At 40.1% G+C, this 18,122-nt stretch overlaps 1 protein-coding gene across 2 annotated transcripts in view; it reads left to right on the top strand.

The window, feature by feature from the left end:
- The window catches only part of igf2bp2b (insulin-like growth factor 2 mRNA binding protein 2b), a 135,059-nt gene that overhangs the window by 2,493 nt on the left and 114,444 nt on the right, over positions 1-18,122 (top strand). The gene's annotated exons all lie outside the window — the stretch shown is intronic.

Below are 18,122 nucleotides of genomic sequence, written 5' to 3'. Positions count from 1 at the left end.
TAAATAACAAATAAATAATAATAATAATAATAATAATAATAATTTCAAATCTGAACACATCTCCGTGAACAGAACTGTGTTTGGGAATTTTTTTATTTTAGGAAATAAAGTTTCCTAAAAGCGCACTTTAACTTTTTTTTGAAAATAATAATAATAATTTAAAATATATATATTTAAAAAAAAAAAAAAACAATACAAAACCACTGCAGCCTGAACTGCACCACGTGACCACCTTTACATTCCTCGCGCGCGCGCCCTCCGCCCTATGGAAAAACAGAATGTTGAGGTTGCCATGGCGACGTCCAGCCGCCCACTGACTAGCCTACTAAACAGTGCGTCAGAAATAGTACATATGGAAGCGAAGTTGCTATACAGTGCATACTATTTATTTTAGTATGCTAGTTATGACGGTTTGAATGCGCGACTGTGTGAGAGTGTGTGTGTGTGTGTGTGGCCGAGGCCGGATCTCAGGCCTGTGTAGCCTATTGTGTCGTTTGTTTTCTACTCAATATGATGAAAATACTTCCAATAGTAGTAGTGTGGAGTAATTAGAGCCGGAACGCAGACAAATATGAGCGTTGAAAGTCAGACAGCGGAAAGGGGTTGCCATTTTCTAGTGAAGTCAGACGAAAATCATTAGGGCCCAAGCAAGCCGAGAACTTCCTGAAGCAGAGCCAAATCAGTTCTCGGAAAGCTAGCGTTAGGAAGCAAGGTAGCGTCGATTATATCTCCTGAGGAAAAACAACAACAACAATATATATTATTTGTAATAAATGTGAATAATTAAGAGGTGTATGCTACAGCAAAAAAGCTACGAGTCGTTTTTTATGTTCAAAAAGAAAACAAAACAAAACACTCAGGCCTATATGTTTGTGTAGAGGACGCTTAGTCATAACACAGTGGATAATCCGTGTTGTTTAGGCAACGACGTTGTTTACGTAGTGAACTTCCTTCTGTATGTCAGTTACGCGAATTGAGTAGAAAAGAATACGTCGCGTGCGTAATGTTTATGACCACAGGCTATAGCTCAAACCGGAAATAGTATTTTCACTGCCCTGATTAATTAGGCCGGTAGTTTCTGTTTTCCCTAAAATATAACTTTTACCCCTTTTCTACAATACGCAGGGTATAAAACTTAAACCCGGAATATTTAAATCCCAAACAATTAACAAAAAAAACAAACAAACCACCATGTATGAATCTGATTAAATGATACTACAGAGTGATTTGTTTACTACTATTCGATCAGATCAGGTTTAAATCCTTGGGCTTGTTTTTACCATGATATTAATTTAATTTTCAAATCAATGTCAACAGACCTTAATATTTCTATCAGTGTATCTAGAAGGCGATTAGATCAGTCCAGGGCAACTATATTAAATGTACCCAAGGCTAATACTGTAACTTTTCAGACTAGTTTTTATATCCGGGGCCGTAGAATCTGGACCCCCGGACAGCACTTTATCCCCTGGACTGATCTGATCGTCTCGTAAATCCTTTTAGGTATGCTGATAGAAATATTAAGGTCTGTTGACACTGATTTGAAAATTAAATGAATATCATGACATCATGGTAAGAAATTAACAAGCCGAAGGATTTAAACCTGATTTGATCGAGCAGCAGTAAAAATCACTGTGTAGTATCATTTAATCAGATTCATACATGGATAGGAATCAGTCACTTTTACAGTTTAAGAAGGACCTTTTTTCATATTATAGTAATTAGGCTTTATTTCGACATCGACAGACCACATGCGTAGTCTATGAAATGTCATACATGTCGGCCAGTCTCCACCCTCAACACCAGCTTGTCCTGCCACTAGTTTGTATATACTCCTGGGCCGTTTATACCTCTTTGTCCAACTTGTATATTGTATTATTTATTGTTGATTTATTTATAGTACTACTCAGGTATTGGAGCTTATTGCTCTGTTGAGGACTCCCTGCCGTTTTTAATGGCGAAGTTTATAAATAAAAATAATTAATTCATTGATTAATAAATTCTTTCTTTCTTTCTTTCTTTCTTTCTTTCTTTCTTTAAAGCGAAAATCTGAATTATCCACGACTTATTTCCAAATCATTTATTCAGTGCTGTTTAAAGTGGCAGCAGATACTTTGTTCAAAATAGTAAAGACCACTCCAATTCCAATTATTATTACGATATAAATTAATTAATTAATGATATATTTTTACTAATTATATTTCTTATCGTTAATAATAAATAGTAGACGATGATCTCGGAATAATGGAAATGCCTTCATGTCGTCTTTGGAAGTTTTTCGTCCCCCCCGAAAGCTCAAAAATATTTGTAAATAGGTTACAGATAAAAATGCACATCTATAATAATACAGTAATAATAAGTTATAATAATATCAATATCTTTCATTTATAATAATTATGCATGTATGTACAATAAGGAAAATTATTATTTAAAGTTTGGCTTGTTGATTGATTTAATATGGAGATAAATAACATTTCATTCATTTTAGTGACGCACAGATTTTTGTCCTGTGTGTCAGTAATTAATAAAGAATTCCAGATAGATATACCAGATAGCACTAATTTAGCATTTAGTATTATTGAGCAGTTCAGTTTATCAGTTCACCACCTGCTGTTTTTGGAGCTCCTTAGAAACATGAAGTAAAAAAAAAAAAAATTGTTCCATGTTCAGTTGCTCCATGTAAGCAGCGATCGAAAGGTTTCTCGCTCACCTCAGAGCTTGCTTACACTAGGTTTGTGTGTGTGTGTGTATATATATATATATATATATATATATATATATATATATATATATATATATATATATATAAGTCTTAGTCACATGTAAAGAAATGCTGTAGGCTAAAAATAGCTTCAAATAATGAAATGTTTCAGCATAAAAAAAAGGACGAGAAACAGCAGTAAGCCATAATAAATGAAACAAAGTCAGTATTCGGTGTGAGACGACCCTCTGCTTTAAAAAATAATACCAGTTTCAGGTACAGTGAGTGCAGTTTGATAAGGAAATGAGCTGTAGGTTTTACTGAGCATCTTACAGAACCAGCCACAGTTCTTCTGGACACTTTGACCGTCACACTCGCTTCTTCATTTTGCACCAAAACCCAGCAGCCTTCATTATGCTTTCTTTTTTCATCTGAAACGTGCTCTCTTATGGAATATGCTGCTCAGATACTAACTTTTTTCTTCTGTAACATTTAATTTTGTGCTGGAAAACGAACGTTTGGACTCGAAAATGTTTTTGTTCTGACTCGATAAGGGAGAATGTTGTTTGTGTCGTTTATTGTCTGCAGTGTTGCACTCTTGTACTTTATGTGTGTTGTAGATCGTAGCCCTGTGATGTTTAGATTGGAGATTGTAGTCCTGTGATGTTTAATGTAGCACCACGGTCCTGGAGAAACGTTTCGTTTTAACTGTGTACTGTAGCAACTGTGTATGGTTAAAATGACAAATAAAAGAACCTTGACCTTAACCTAGAAGTCATAAAATAGAAATCTATAACCAAGTTTGTAGGAAAAAATAGGGTACCGAAGACTTTAGCACAACTGTGTGTGTGTGTGTGTGTGTGTGTGTGTATATATATATATATATATATATATATATATATATATATGTTTATTTTTATTTTCCACTTTACATTTTAATTCAGTTGCTTGCTGTTTTTGATTTATAAAGACAAAGAAATGTGATTAAACTGAAGCTCCAAATTTTTTATGGATATTCAATTGTTGTTCATGAACTCATTGTGTTGCTGCCACTGAAACCAGGAAATAATTTTGTGGCTAGTCAGTGGTCGATGGATTAGTCAGTTAGAAAATAATTGCTAGTTGTGGAAGATTGAAGCAAAGCTGTTTATTTTGTAGTGTCTAAAACGTTTTATTCATATCGAGTTTATTGGTACCGTTGACCTCGCAGCTGATTTTAAAACTAATCACAAAAAGGAGGTTTGTGATTGTGTGCGTTTCTGTCGAATGAGACTATAAAAGGAAAAAAAAACCCAAATCCTTAACTTGTATTTGTTTGCGTTGAGGTTTAATTGTTCATCTTGTATCTTTAAGAAGTTGTTTTGTTCCATACTGGTAGTCTGTATGTTAGACTTTTTTTTTTGGTTATATTTGTATTTATTAATTTGGATTTTACTAGCCACACAGACTTGGCTGGATCTAATCTGTCTCTTTAGCCAGTTGTGTTGCTTTAGTAATTTAATTTGAGCTCTGGTGTGATCTAACCGTAGCGCCGTTATGCAGTGGACTGAAATCTGAAATGTGACTTTAAACCCGAGCGGGTGACCAAATCATTACGAAGACACGCAGCGAGTCGTTAACGGAGAGTCCTGTCCATTCAGACATGTGGCCTCTCACGTTCTCCGAGTTCTCTGATATCTGATTGCAGTTTATTTTTATTTATCAATATGCATCTGGCGCCTATTTATTTACGTCATTTATTTTCTGACAAAACCCCCCAGCAGATTTTGATAAACCCACCTCAACTGGTTAGTAAATAAGTTAACAAATATTATAATTCTAGGTAAGCTAAAAACACACACTCGTCTTTAATCCACTGTCATTTCCAACATAACTAGAAAGGACCATTTAATTAAAGGAAAGGACTAATGTGACAATGCGTCTATTTTTAATTATCACTATTTTCTCCTCTTTCTTCTTTCGCAGCAGCAGCTTGGGGAGCCGCTCTCGCAAGCTGGACCATTTAAAAACGTCGATTCTTTACCATCAAATCATCACGTCACTGACTGACTCGTTTTTTTGTCTCTGTCGCTTTTTTTTCCACACACAGAAAAATGGTGTGTGTGTGGGGCAGAGTGTTTTGTCAAGGAGATTTCAGTTGCTTCAAGGTTTTACTTGAAAAACTTGACTGAGAAAGGAGAGAGAGAGAGAGAGAGAGAGAGAGAGATGGTGACAGTAGAAAGAGAGAGGAGAGAAACTATTGTATGGAAGTCAGATTTGGAGAGAGAGCGACAGGGGCAGCGGCAGTTGATAAGCTGTGTTAAGAAACAGTCGGCTTGGTAGAGAAAGACAGTAGGATAAGCTGTTTTATAGAACGAGAGAGAGAGACATGAGCCACACTGTGCCGCTGTGTTCAGTGGATCCGGTCCAAGCAGCTCAGCTCCGTCTGACTGTGCCGTTTACTCTGACAGCGGGTTGCCAGATGGCACGTGGTGTGTGGTGCGCACCCAGAGTCATCGCCTGCTCTCTTTGCTGTCCCACCTACACCACGCCGGTGCCTTTCTGCCTTTCTTAAAAAAAAAAACACCCGTTCCCACTGTCTCCACCTTCACCAGACCCGAAACAACTCACAACCACGTGGAACAACATGAACTACTTCCGAAGTTAATTTCATGCCTTCATAAAACAGATTCCTCATCCAGAATCACATCACTCAGCTTCTGTACAGTCGAAAAGTTCATGCGAACGATGTCATACATTCTCTGACCGCTTTCCTGAACGTCAGAAGGCTCTAAAGTTGCCTCGACAGAACGTCTTTTTCACGATACTTCAAGATATTTCATTTGCGCACGCACAGACACATCAAGAACAAATACACTTAAACATTCAGTTAAAAAAAAAACAAAAAACTAACATCCAAAATAATCTTGACATGACCCTGCTTATGGGGATAAAATCACTGTAACACACGGCCTTGTGTGGCTTCTTGTGTTGATGGCTGTAAAATCGATACGATAAAATCAAATCCAGCGTTTGATTGTTATGAATAATAATTGAACTGCATTAAACAATTTGTCTGCAACACAACGTAGGCTGTTAACAGCAAGCATTGGTTGCCAAGCGACGGATCGGACAAAAATGTGAGGGTATTCATGGACAGAACAATGGTTTAAGTGAAACTGTTTTATTGGATTAAAAAAAACAAACAGACCTGGTGTGTGTGTGTGTGTGTGTATATATATAAACCTGCAATGAAATATAACTTCTGGCTTTTTAACGTCCAAAATCATGCCATTTAGCAGCCACACACAGCACAGTCGTTCCTGACTCTGTGTTTAATAGACAATTAAAGCGAGACAAAAATCCATTTTAATTCCAGCTTATAATGTGACAAAACAGGACAAACAACAAGGGGGATGAATACTTTTGCAAGACACTGTATCTATTTAAGGTCTGTCTAATTAATGCATCTATTTAATCTCTGTCTAGATCTTTATTTAACAGTCTCTGTTTTCTCGTCGTATCTTTATTTTTTTATTTAATTTTAAAGCGAGACGGCCTTTTGATTTCATAAAATCGGTGAAATTTAGTTCCCTCTGAAATTTAGTCATTGTGATATATGGCGGCACGGTGGTGTAGTGGTTAGCACGGTCGCCTCACAGCGGGTTCGAACCCAGCGGCCGGCGAGGGCCTTTCTGTGTGGAGTTTGCATGTTGTCTGCGTGGGTTTCCTCCGGGTGCTCCGGTTTCCCCCACAGTCCAAAGACATGCAGTGAGGTTAATGTAGGGCGGCCTTGGGCTGAGGTGCCCTTGAGCAAGGTACCGAACCCCTGACTGCTCCCCGGGTGCTCTGGTGTGGCTGCCCACTGCTCTGGGTGTGTGTGTGTTCACTGCTTCAGATGGGTTAAATGCAGAGGATGAATTTCACTGTGCTTGAAGTGTGCATGTGACGAATAAAGGTTTCTTCTTCTTCATATGTTTATTTCTGTAATATCTCACAAAAAAACAGGCCAGCTGATCACACCGGGGTGCTCGCTGAGCGCCGATATTTATTAGTTTGGTCCTGCGTTTCCTTTCCTTCGTATATAACATAACGTCTTTTCTTCTCGCTTTCTTTCCGTTACTGTAGTCGGTCTTTCACGTTTCATTCGCACGCTCACGTCCTCCATTTTTCTCTCCTGTTTCAAATTTGTATCCCACAACGCCTTGTGCGAACGGGGAAAGCCCACCACGTCATGCATGACATAGTATCTTGAATTGGGTCATGGTGAAGCAGGAAAAAATAGCGGAGAATTTAGGGCCACATGGCTCTAAAATCATTAATTGTTCTATTTAAAAAAAAACTAATAAAATTGGAAGGCAGTGATTCGAATTCAGTAGCTTTCGGTCCACTAAACAAAAATAATCAGGTGTCGGGGGGGAAATTCTTTTCATGACCTGCACTTGAAAAATCCGAAAGGCAGTCTGTCTTTAAATTGTCATTTTCATGACACAAGACATGCGTGACGACATGCACAACATACGACAGAGCATTTAAGGAAGGAACGGTTGAAGGAAATGAAACGTTTATACAGAAACATGCATGTTGTTATGGTTTTAATTCAACCACGTGACGTTACTGGATGTCATTTATGTTCACTGTTATACAGTATGACACAACAGCATGGCATGACAGTTTCACATTATTTCCACATCCAGCTGGTTTTAGAGCCTTGCTCACACCTTTCTGTGAGTCGTAATTGTGCTGATTTTGCGGCTCAGACACCAGTTATCGTATAAACTTACCACTCTTTGTGTGTGTGTGTGTGTGTGTGTTTAAATATCACTCATGTAAATAGCCTGAGCTACTTGAATTGCTGCCATGGCGATGAAATGATCTCTCTTTCTCCTCCACATGAGATTCGTCATCATCATCATCATCATCACTGGTTCTCTGGTTCTCTTGTTCCTTGGTTCCATTTGAGGCTTTGTGTATAACCGGAATCATGTTTTTTTTTTCTTTCTTTAAACCCCTGTTAGTTCTTTATTGGTGGAAAAAGCTTGGAACACTTTCAGAAGATTTATCAATATCATGTCTGAAAAATGCTCATTGTGTCCTCACAGACGTGAACATCAGGATATGCTTTTTTACACAAGGCTTTTTTTTTTTTTAAATAAAGACAGATTAGTAATGTTAGGATAGACACAGGTCAGTCGTGTGTGCGTGTGTGCGCGAGTGTGTGTAACCAGATGCAGCCATATCGGCATATCGGACTGGTGGTGTGAATGAGACTCCGGTTCCGTCATCTCGTGTCATCCGATTCGTTGGAATTCTGTCACTAAGCACATGGTGTATGTAGAACTGTCAGTGAGAACAGCAGATGTGTGCTTCACTGGCGCGCACACACACACACACACACACACACACACACACACACACACACACACACACACACACACACACACACACACACACACAAAGTGATCAGTCTCAGATTGGAAGCTTGAAATTGTTGAACACAAGCTTAAAGGTGATCTCCATCCACCACATCTGTAATGTGTGTGTGTGTGTGTGTGTCTGTGATTAGTACAGATATAAACATTGATATGTTTTCCTGTGCTGAGAAAAGAAGGCAAATCTTCAAAACACAGTCAAACGTCTTCAGGACAGCGGCGTTTGTAGATTCTGTTGTTGACTATTTTCCAATAAAATCACCACATGGTGTGTTTTATTTGTTACGTACTATGTTAATTCCCAAACCCAAATTTCCTGCTGACTAGAAACAGAACACCATCCGGCAAAAAACAAAAAAGAAAACAAAAAAAACCCCACCAACCTGGAAGTGTGAGAAAGTTCCTCTCTCTCTCTCTCTCTCTCTCTCTCTCTCTCTCTCTCTCTCGCTATGTAATGAGGCGGATTTCTCCATTTCTCTCTTCTGTTTATTTTTCTGGCCCCAAAATGATGCTGTATTTGACTTACCTCAAAACACAAAGCTGGGAATGACATCATTTCCGACGTCCACACATTCCAGCTACAATGTGGTGAAAACCAAAAACGCCTCCATGTTTGTCTTTTGTTTAGCAGCAGGCAAGAAGCTGCCTGTGAGGAGTGATGTATACGGTATTTACCTCTTCAGCACAGTGAACTGTGTAGTCAGCGTTATAGCTCGAACAAGCCGATACCACGTATGTTGATTTAAAGCAAACACGTGTAAGAAGTGCGACTTTGTTTCATGTTTTGATTTGATGTCACTTGACCATCCTGAGTACCTGAGTAGGAAGTCGAGAGTTGAGGGGATTTTTTTTTGGTTTTTCCTAGTATGGGTTATGACCTTAAGTTGAACGTAGTGTTAGATCCAACGCCACATGAAAGAGCTGCTCAGCCCCACTCATTTTCCTTTTAAAGGAAATTCACAGGAAATTAAAAAGAGTGAGTTTATGGTTAGTTAGTGTTTTCATTGCGGCTGCAGTTCACCTCCGAGGCAGCAGAGGGCTCTAGAGTTATTACACACTGTTTATTTGCTGTCTATGTAATGACATTTTTCCCCAAGGAAAAAACAAGCAATAGTATCCGATGGTTATTTTAAAAACAGTTCATGATCCCCACTGTGCTTTCAGAGAAGGGTTTTATTATTATGATGATGATGATGATGATTATTATTATTATTATTATTATTAATTGCAGTGCTGATATTTTGTATTATTTAACAGTCATTCTGTGAAATCGAGTCGTACATGAGCTGATAGCTGACGAGGAGCGTAGCACTGAGTCAGCTATAATCCATGTACGATGAGATTGAGTGGAATAACTGTTTTATTCTATCCGCATTCACTGGATTTTGAGAAACGGAGCATTTTTATTTTTAGCAAATTCGATAAATAAAAACTTTATACAAAATGTCCAACAAAATCATTTCCGCTTAGAATCTAAACAAACCGGCAAAATGACAGGAGCAATTTGTGAAAAATGCTATAATAATAATAATTCTTGAAAAATAAAAAAAGACGTTCTTACCATCAAATACTTTTATTCCATATTTTGTTGCTTTTTTTTTTATTTTTTGTGGTTTTGTTTTTGAACAGAGTTTTTATTTCGTCCTCGGTTGGTTCAGCAACACGCTCCGCCATTTTGTTATTCTCTACTCACGGTATATGAGCTGATATCCTAGTAGTCGAGTAGCCAATCAGAGCGTGTGATTGCTCATATCCAGTAAATGTGGATAGAATGTTTTATACACACAGGTTTTTTCTGTATGGCTCACCATATTTATTGCTCCCCTTCCAATCTCGATGTCTTTGTGTGCCATATAAAGCGACAGCAGCAGCACTTCTTCTTCCTGCACATCTCTTTTACTCGCTGATGGTCACGGCTGAATGCCGCATGCAGTTGTCTCTGCTTTAAAGCCCCCGTATTTCCACCATGAGTCATTTGCCTTAGATCACATGAGCAATACTGGAGCAGCCTCCCGTCACCAGCATGAAGATGCACGACACACACATGTAAACACACAAACAGTTATAGACACGTCATTCTGTCATCATTGCTCACCTACACTCAGTTTTATAACCTGATTTCAAGAACATGTTGTTGAAGTTCACGTCAACCCTGCGCTTCAAAAAGTGGGACAATTTATTATTTTGAAGTTACATTACATTGGAGTAGTGGAGATGAAAATCAATGACTACCAGAGTTGTTGCGGTTGTTATAGTATTTTATACCAGAGAACTGTTGATTAATTTCCTGTAAGTGCACGGTTTTCATTATGTCACAGTTTCTATAGTATAATAAGGACTTGTATAGCAGATACTCCTCGTAATCTAAGACGATATTGTTATTTAGTAAAGGAAAGCATGTTCTCCAGGAAGTTTTCTGTTAGGAGACGTTTATTTCAAAGGAGTCTCCAGTGTCAGTGATTTGTAAAAGTCAACAGTCAGTCGTTTGTCCATCACAGGGAAAAGTTTTCAGATCCGAGGACTTTGCATTTTCCGGGTTCTCTGTAACTCGTCTCTCAGATATTTCACAATATTCGATCCACATTCACTGGATATGAGCAATCGCGCTCTCTGATTGGCTACTCTACTAGTAGGATATCAGCTCATAGACCATGAGTAGAGAAAAACAAGATGGCGGAGCGTGTTGCTGAACCAACCGAGGATGAAATAAAAACTACTCGAAAACAAAACCCCAAAAAACACATAAAAAAAGCAACAAAATATGGAATGAAAGTATTTGATGGTAAGAACGTCTCTTTTTAAAATTTTTCAGTAATAATTATTATCGCATTTTTCACAAATTGCTCCTGCCATTTCGCCGGTTTGTTTAGATTCTAAGCGGAAATTATTTTGTCGGACGTTTTGTATACAGTTTTTATTTATCGAATTTGTAAAGAATCAAAATAAAAATGCTCCATTTCTCAAAATCCAGTGAATGTGGATAGAATAAAACAGTTATTCCACTCAATCTCGTCATACGTGGATTATAGCCGACTCAGTGCTACGCTCCTCATCAGCTATCAGCTCATGTACGACTCGATTTCACAGAACGACTGTTAAATAATACAAAATATCAGCACTACAATTAATAATAATAATAATAATAATAATAATAATAATAATAATCATCATCATCATCATCACATCATAATAATAAAACCCTTTTCCCAGTGAATGTGGATAGAATAAAACAGTTATTCCACTCAATCTCGTCATACGTGGATTATAGCTGAGTCGGTGCTATGCGCTTTGTCAGCGATCAGCTCATGTACGACTTGATTTCGTGGAATAATTGTTAAAAATTAAATGCAACTTTAAATGGTTAAAAAATTATGACATATCATGATTAAAAAAATTAATTGTTGGCAATTTGTCATGGTATAAGAGGAATAATACACTTCAGTGAGGGCATGCTGTTCTAGGAAAATAATCCACCACTCCAGCATGGACTATTGTCTTGTAACAGCCTGTGCTTTATATGCTCCTGGGCTTTTATAGCTTACTTTGTTATTAGAGTTGTCAGCTTATTTGAGTGGTCACTTTAATTTAATAAGTTGAATTTTTTATGTTCCCATTAACAAGACTGACCCATTCGGAAGGCAAGAACACAAACAGGCTCCATATTAGAAGCACAAGTCATTTCACCGGATGAGAGTGCTGTAAATATTATTATTTCACAATGCACAGTGCTCCTGAAGTCCTATACTGGCTTTATACCCCGAAGCCATCGGCTTCAGGAGGACTCCGGGGTTGCTATGGTAACCCTATAGCTGATGCTTGATGATATGATGTGTGTGTGTGTGTATATGTGTAGAGTGGAAAAAGAGTGACTCTATCAGCATCACATGAATGCATGGTGGGGAAACTGGAAGAGATGACGGAGCTTGTGTGTGCGTGCGTGTGTGTGGGGGGTTAGGAATGGAAAGGGGGCGAAGTGTCCTGTCTGACTGGGCTGATGAACAAGTTTTGGGACTGGATAGGGCTGGATGTGCACAGTGAGCCAGTTAAAACTGCTCATTGATTTAAGCATTAAAACACGTTAGATTCTTTTACACTTGCATACCTTGGACTGAGCTGAGAAAAGAGAGACGACATAAAATGAAATGAGGAAAAATTACGAAACAGGAAAAAATAGTGAAGAAAAGTGTGTGTGTGTGAGAGAAAGGGGTCCTACAGTGTGCACCTGAACCGTGTGTGTTTAAGAGTGTTTTCACACCTGGTCCCCTTTAAAGGAACCAGACTCAGTCCTCTTTAAGTGGACCAAAAAGTGGACCAACAGAAAAAGAACTCAGTTCTTTTTGTGTCCACACTCAGTGCGTTTACATGCACATAGAGAGAATCGAATTTCTGCCGTTGCTCGACTGAAATCGAAGTTCAAAATGCCATGTATACACCTTAATTCGGCTGAAATTGAACCGAACTTGATTTCTCGGAATCGAGCTACACGACCTAGATTATGCGATTTCTGCCGAGCTACTTAGTGCATGTAAACCCTATCGAGCTAGTAGTCGAGCTACTTACTGCCCCTTCCGGAAGTGACGAGTGACGAGACCACAAGCGGGAAACACAACAGCCTCGGTCGGCATGACAACGAATCATGACAACGGCATGAATCTTTTCTTTTTGTGGCATTGTTTGCACTGTTAAAATTTAGCTCACTTACTGTATCACCAAATACATCTGTACAGCTGTTGCATAGCTGTGAATTGTGTACATAAACAAGTCATTGTATTTGTGTGCGTGTATATATGTGTGTATGTCCAACATCTGAAGAATGTCAATAAAAACAAAACAATTGAACTTTCTGTGTGTTTATTAAGACACAAGTTAAATTGTAAGCAAAAAAAAATTTTTTGTAAGCAAAAAATGGACTTTAGAAAAATATACAATTGTGCAAAATAAGTTGTCTTACAAAACAGTGGTCTGCGCAGGAGTTTGTAGCCATACAGTCTGTTAGAGCAAGCCGAACAGCTTGAACACGGAACTGCTAGTGTTGCCAGATTAAGTGCATTTTGGCGGATTTGAACATGTTTTGGGCTGGAAAATGTCAGTAGTATCTGGCAACACTATAGCTCTTCTTCATGACGACAACCGGAAGTGTACCAACACGATGGGGCATGTAGCGCCACCTGTGGCTCGGGTGCACAATGCACCTCACACAATAGCTCGATTTCACAGTTGCATGTAGGATTGGGACCTGGCGACTTGTCCAGGGTGTACCCCGCCTTTCACCCGTAGTCAGCTGGGATAGGCTCCAGCTTGCCTGCGACCCTGTAGAACAGGATAAAGCGGCTAGAGATAATGAGATGAGATGAGATGAGATGTAGGATTGGATTTCTCTGGCACCCCTGTTGGGACCCTTTGCTCGATTACCGACAGTAGCTCGATTTGGATGTGCATGTAAACGTACTGACTGTGAATTTATTACAAAGAGGACTGGGTTCTCTTTCTGGTCCAGTTAAGCTTTGATGGGGCCTCAGTCCTCTTTCTGTTCACACCAGGTCCTCTAGAGCCCTCAGACCCCCAGTGCACGGAATTCTGGGTAATTTTCTCTTGAATCAAAATGTCTGCTGCCATGCTTGCCCTGCTGTATTCTTTGATCAAAATAGTGCGGATTAAGGAAAATAAATTTATTCCAGCGGCTGTGGTAAGTTCCAAAAGGAAGTTGAGTTTCCCTGCTACAGTCACGTGACCAACTACGGCAAGCGAAGAAGGTTAAACTACAGTGAAAAAGGCGAAGTGAACCCGGTGCGCTTTTTGTTCACAATGCGCAGATTAGGCGAACCGTACCGTTGATTTTTAGCGAACCGTACTGAGACCACCTCCTGAGGTGGTCTCAGTTCGGTTCGCTTTAAAGGGGTCTGGGTACGGTTAGTGTGTTCACATATGCGCAAAAAATGCTGAGCCATCGATCTGAGTTCGGTTAGATGGCTGAAAGGGACCAAGTGTGAAAACACCCTAAATCTCCGCTGCTGATTGGCCACTGTAAAGCCCAGTCTGTCATCACCAGGTGGAATTCAAACCCGCAGAGATTCAGTTAATGGACTTCACTGGAAAAAAAAAAAAACTCTCAACATTTAAATCTTAATATTAAAAATATACAGTACCAGTCAAAAGTTTGGATACGGCTTCTAATTCAGTGATTTTTCTTTATTTTTATTAATTAAAAGACACTTCGTGTCACGTTAATGGTATTTAGCAGACGCTCTTATCCAGAGTGATGTACAACACACCCAGAGCAGTCTGGGGAGCAGTTGGGGGGTTAGGTATCTTTCTCAGGGGTACTTCAGCCATTCCAGCTGGTCCAGGGAATCAAACCAGTGACCTTCTGGTCCCAAAGCTGCTACTCTAACCATTAGACCATGACTCCCCCCCTCTCATGTCTTAAAGTAATGATGGATGTCGTTTCTCTTTACTTAGCTGATCGGTTCTTGTAACAGTTGTGGCATGGAATACTATTACTATTTACTGTTTGATCTCAAACGCATTAAGAAGGCAAGAAATTGGATTAATTAACGTTTCACGAGGCACAGCTGTTAATTGAAAAGCATTCCAGGTGACTCCCTCATGAAGCTGGTCAAGATAACGCCAATAGTGTGCAAAGCGTCATCAAAGTAATCAAAATTTTAAATATGAAATGTATTTTGGTTTGTTCAACACTTTTTTTGTTTACTACATCATTCCATATATGCTCCATATGTTATTCCGTAGCTTTGATGCCTTCAGTATCGTTCTACAATGTAGAAAATACAGAACAACCTCTGAATGAGTGGGGGTGTACAAATGGGGCTTTTCCACTACCAACGCGGCTGAGTTGGGCTGAGCCGTGCGGTGCTGAGTTGGGCTGAGTGGGGCTGTTGGCTTTGCATTTTGACTACAACCGCGCTGAACCGTGCTGGCTGGAAGTGGGTGGACACATTGGGTGGAGTTAGCGAAAGTGGGTGGACGTCACTTGATGTCGTTAGGCGGCGCAAACAGTGACATCAGTGACCTTTTAAGCGGTAGTCTCACGACCCGGATAGTAAACAATAAACATGGAAGACATGGAGTCGTTAGTGTTGCTGGTCTTGGTGCTGTGGCTTGTTGTCACCGACAACGTCAACAGATACTGGCAAGAGCGTATAGATGAGGCGAGGCGCATAATTTGTTGTAATTCTTCTTCTTCCGGGTTTATGGTGTTTACAGATGGTGGTTCCCAGCGTGCTCACGGGGCGTGTGTGGGCATGTGAGGACACTCCTCCTCACCAATCAGTGCACAGGGGAGTGTCTGCTCACGCCCCTAGCCCCACTCAGCTCGGTTTGGCTCACTTCAGCCTCACTGCAAAACCGTGCGAGTTTTGGGTGCTGAGTAAGGCTGAAGTGAGCTCAGTCATGCTGCTCTGAGGTAGTCGAAACGCGAGCCGTGTTGGGCTGAAGTGAGCTGAAAAAGGGTAGTGGAAAAGGCCCAAAACTTTTGACTGGTACCGTAGTCTGAAAATATATCAAAGAAAAATCCAAAGAATACGAATAATGTGTTAGCCTTAAATGAAAAGCTGAGGGATTGATATGTCCATAGAGTCACCAAGAACAGCATCAAATGGAGTAGCTTTAAGTTCCTGTGATCAAAAATCACTAACAAAAAAATTCATACGTATTGCCTCGGTCACAACCAGCCGTATGTGCTCCTACGGCCGGTCTACGTGCAAAAAACGCAAGAAACGCGCGGAGGGCGTGCGTGAAACGCACGGAGGGCGCGCGTGTGACGTGCTGATTTTCAAGCTGTAGACTGGCCGCAGACTGGCCGCAGAGGTTCTTTGTCATGTCAAACAAACTCTACGGGCGCTTACATTTTTTTCAGGTTGTAAGACAAACTTACGGCCAACGTGCGTCTTTCTCCACGAACAAAAAAAACACAGCGATTTGGGAAACGCCAAAAATCGCACGGCCAAAAAATCGTACGTCCGGTTGTGACCTAGGCTTAAGATGTAGTGCAGAAGGTGTGATTTAGGGATCCTCTGGTCTTTTTCCAATTTTCACCTGTGTCGTGTTGGTGATCCTGTGCCTACTATAGTCTCAGAGGTGTCATCTTCTGCCTTCAGGGTCATTATGTTGTGTATTCTGAGGTGCATTTATTAACTCATCCGACTGACAGGTGATGAGTTTATGCCATCGTGTGTTGTCCGTTGTCCGTCCAGCATCGTCCACATTTCATGAAAATCACTTCTTCTCTCTCAGTTCTTCACCGATTTTTATTCTTTTTGGTAGGAAGGTAGGTCTGGCTGGGGTGCATATAGCTTCTACACAAATTTGCATAATTGCAATTAATAATGAAGATATGGAGTAATTAAGCCCTAACGAACAGTTTCCACACAAGTCGCTTCTTCTCCCTCAATTCTTCACCAATTTTGATTCTTTCTGGCATGAAGGTAGGGGAACCTAGGGTGCATATAACTTCTACCCATCCATCCATCCATTATCTGTAACCGCTTACCCTGTGTAAGGTCACGTGCAAGCTGGAGCCTATCCCAGCTGATTATGGGCGAGAGGCGGAGTACAGCCTGGACAAGTCACCATATCATCACAGGGCTGAGACATAAAGACAAACAACCATTCACACTCACACCTATGGTCAATTTAGCGCCACCAGTTAGCCTAACCTGCATGTCTTTGAACTGTGGGGGAAACCGGAGCACCCGGAGGAAACCCATGCAGACACGGGGAGAACATGCAAACTCCACACAGAAAGGCCACTGGGCTCGAACCCAGAACCTTCTTGCTGTGAGGTGACAGTGCTAACTACTACAGCGACTACACCACTGTGCCACCCTAACTTCTACCCAGATTTGCTTAATTACAATTATTAATGAAGTTATGGACTAATTAAGCCTTAATGAGCAGTTCAACAAAAACGCTTCTTCTCGGTCAGTTCCTCATCGTTTCCTAGGGTGTATATACAGTGGTGCTTGAAAGTTTGTGAACCCTTTAGAATTTTCTATATTTCTGCATAAATATGACCTAAAACATCATCAGATTTTCAAGTAGATAAAGAGAACCCAGTTAAACAAATGAGACAAAAATATTATACTTGCTCATTTATTTATTGAGGAAAATGATCCAAAATTAAGTATCTGTGAGTGGCAAAAGTATGTGAACCTCTAGGATTAGCAGTTAATTTGAAGGTGAAATTAGAGTGAGGTGTTTTCAATCAATGGGATGGCAATCAGGTGTGAGTGGGCAGCCTGTTTTATTTAAAGAACAGGGATCTACCAAAGTCTGATCTTCATAACACATGTTGGTGGAAGTGTATCATGGCACAAACAAAGGAGATTTCTGAGGATCCCAGAAAAAGCCTTATTGATGCTCATCAGGCTGGAAAAGGTTACAAAACCATCTCTAAAGAGTTTGGACTCCACCAATCCACAGTCAGACAGATTGTGTACAAATGGAGGAAATTCAAGACCATTGTTACCCTCCCCAGGAGTGGTCGACCAACAAAGATCACTCCAAGAGCAAGGCGTATAATAGTCGGCGAGGTCACAAAGGAGCCCAGGGTAACTTCTCAGCAACTGAAGGCCTCTCTCACATTGGCTAATGTTAATGTTCATGAGTCCACCATCAGGAGAACACTGAACAACAATGGTGTGCGTGGCAGGGTTGCGAGGAGAAAGCAACTGCTCTCCAAAAAGAACATTGCTGCTTGTCTGCAGTTTGCTAAAGACCATGTGGACAAGCCAGAAGGCTATTGGAAAAAATGTTTTGTGGATGGATGAGACCCAAATAGAACTTTATGGTTTAAATGAGAAGCGTTACGTTTAGAGAAAGAAAAACACTGCATTCCAGCATAAGAACCTTATCCCATCTGTGAAACATGGTGGTGGTAGTATCATGGCTTGGGCCTGTTTTGCTGCATCTGGCCAGGACGGCTTGCCATCATTGATGGAACAATGAATTCTGAATTATACCAGCGAATTCTAAAGGAAAATGTCAGGACA

This window comes from Neoarius graeffei, chromosome 18, assembly GCF_027579695.1.
Source record: "Neoarius graeffei isolate fNeoGra1 chromosome 18, fNeoGra1.pri, whole genome shotgun sequence".
In the NCBI taxonomy this organism is placed as follows: Eukaryota; Metazoa; Chordata; class Actinopteri; order Siluriformes; family Ariidae; genus Neoarius; species Neoarius graeffei.
Note: the sequence above shows the minus strand (reverse complement) of the source record. Positions and strands in the feature narration are given on the sequence as shown.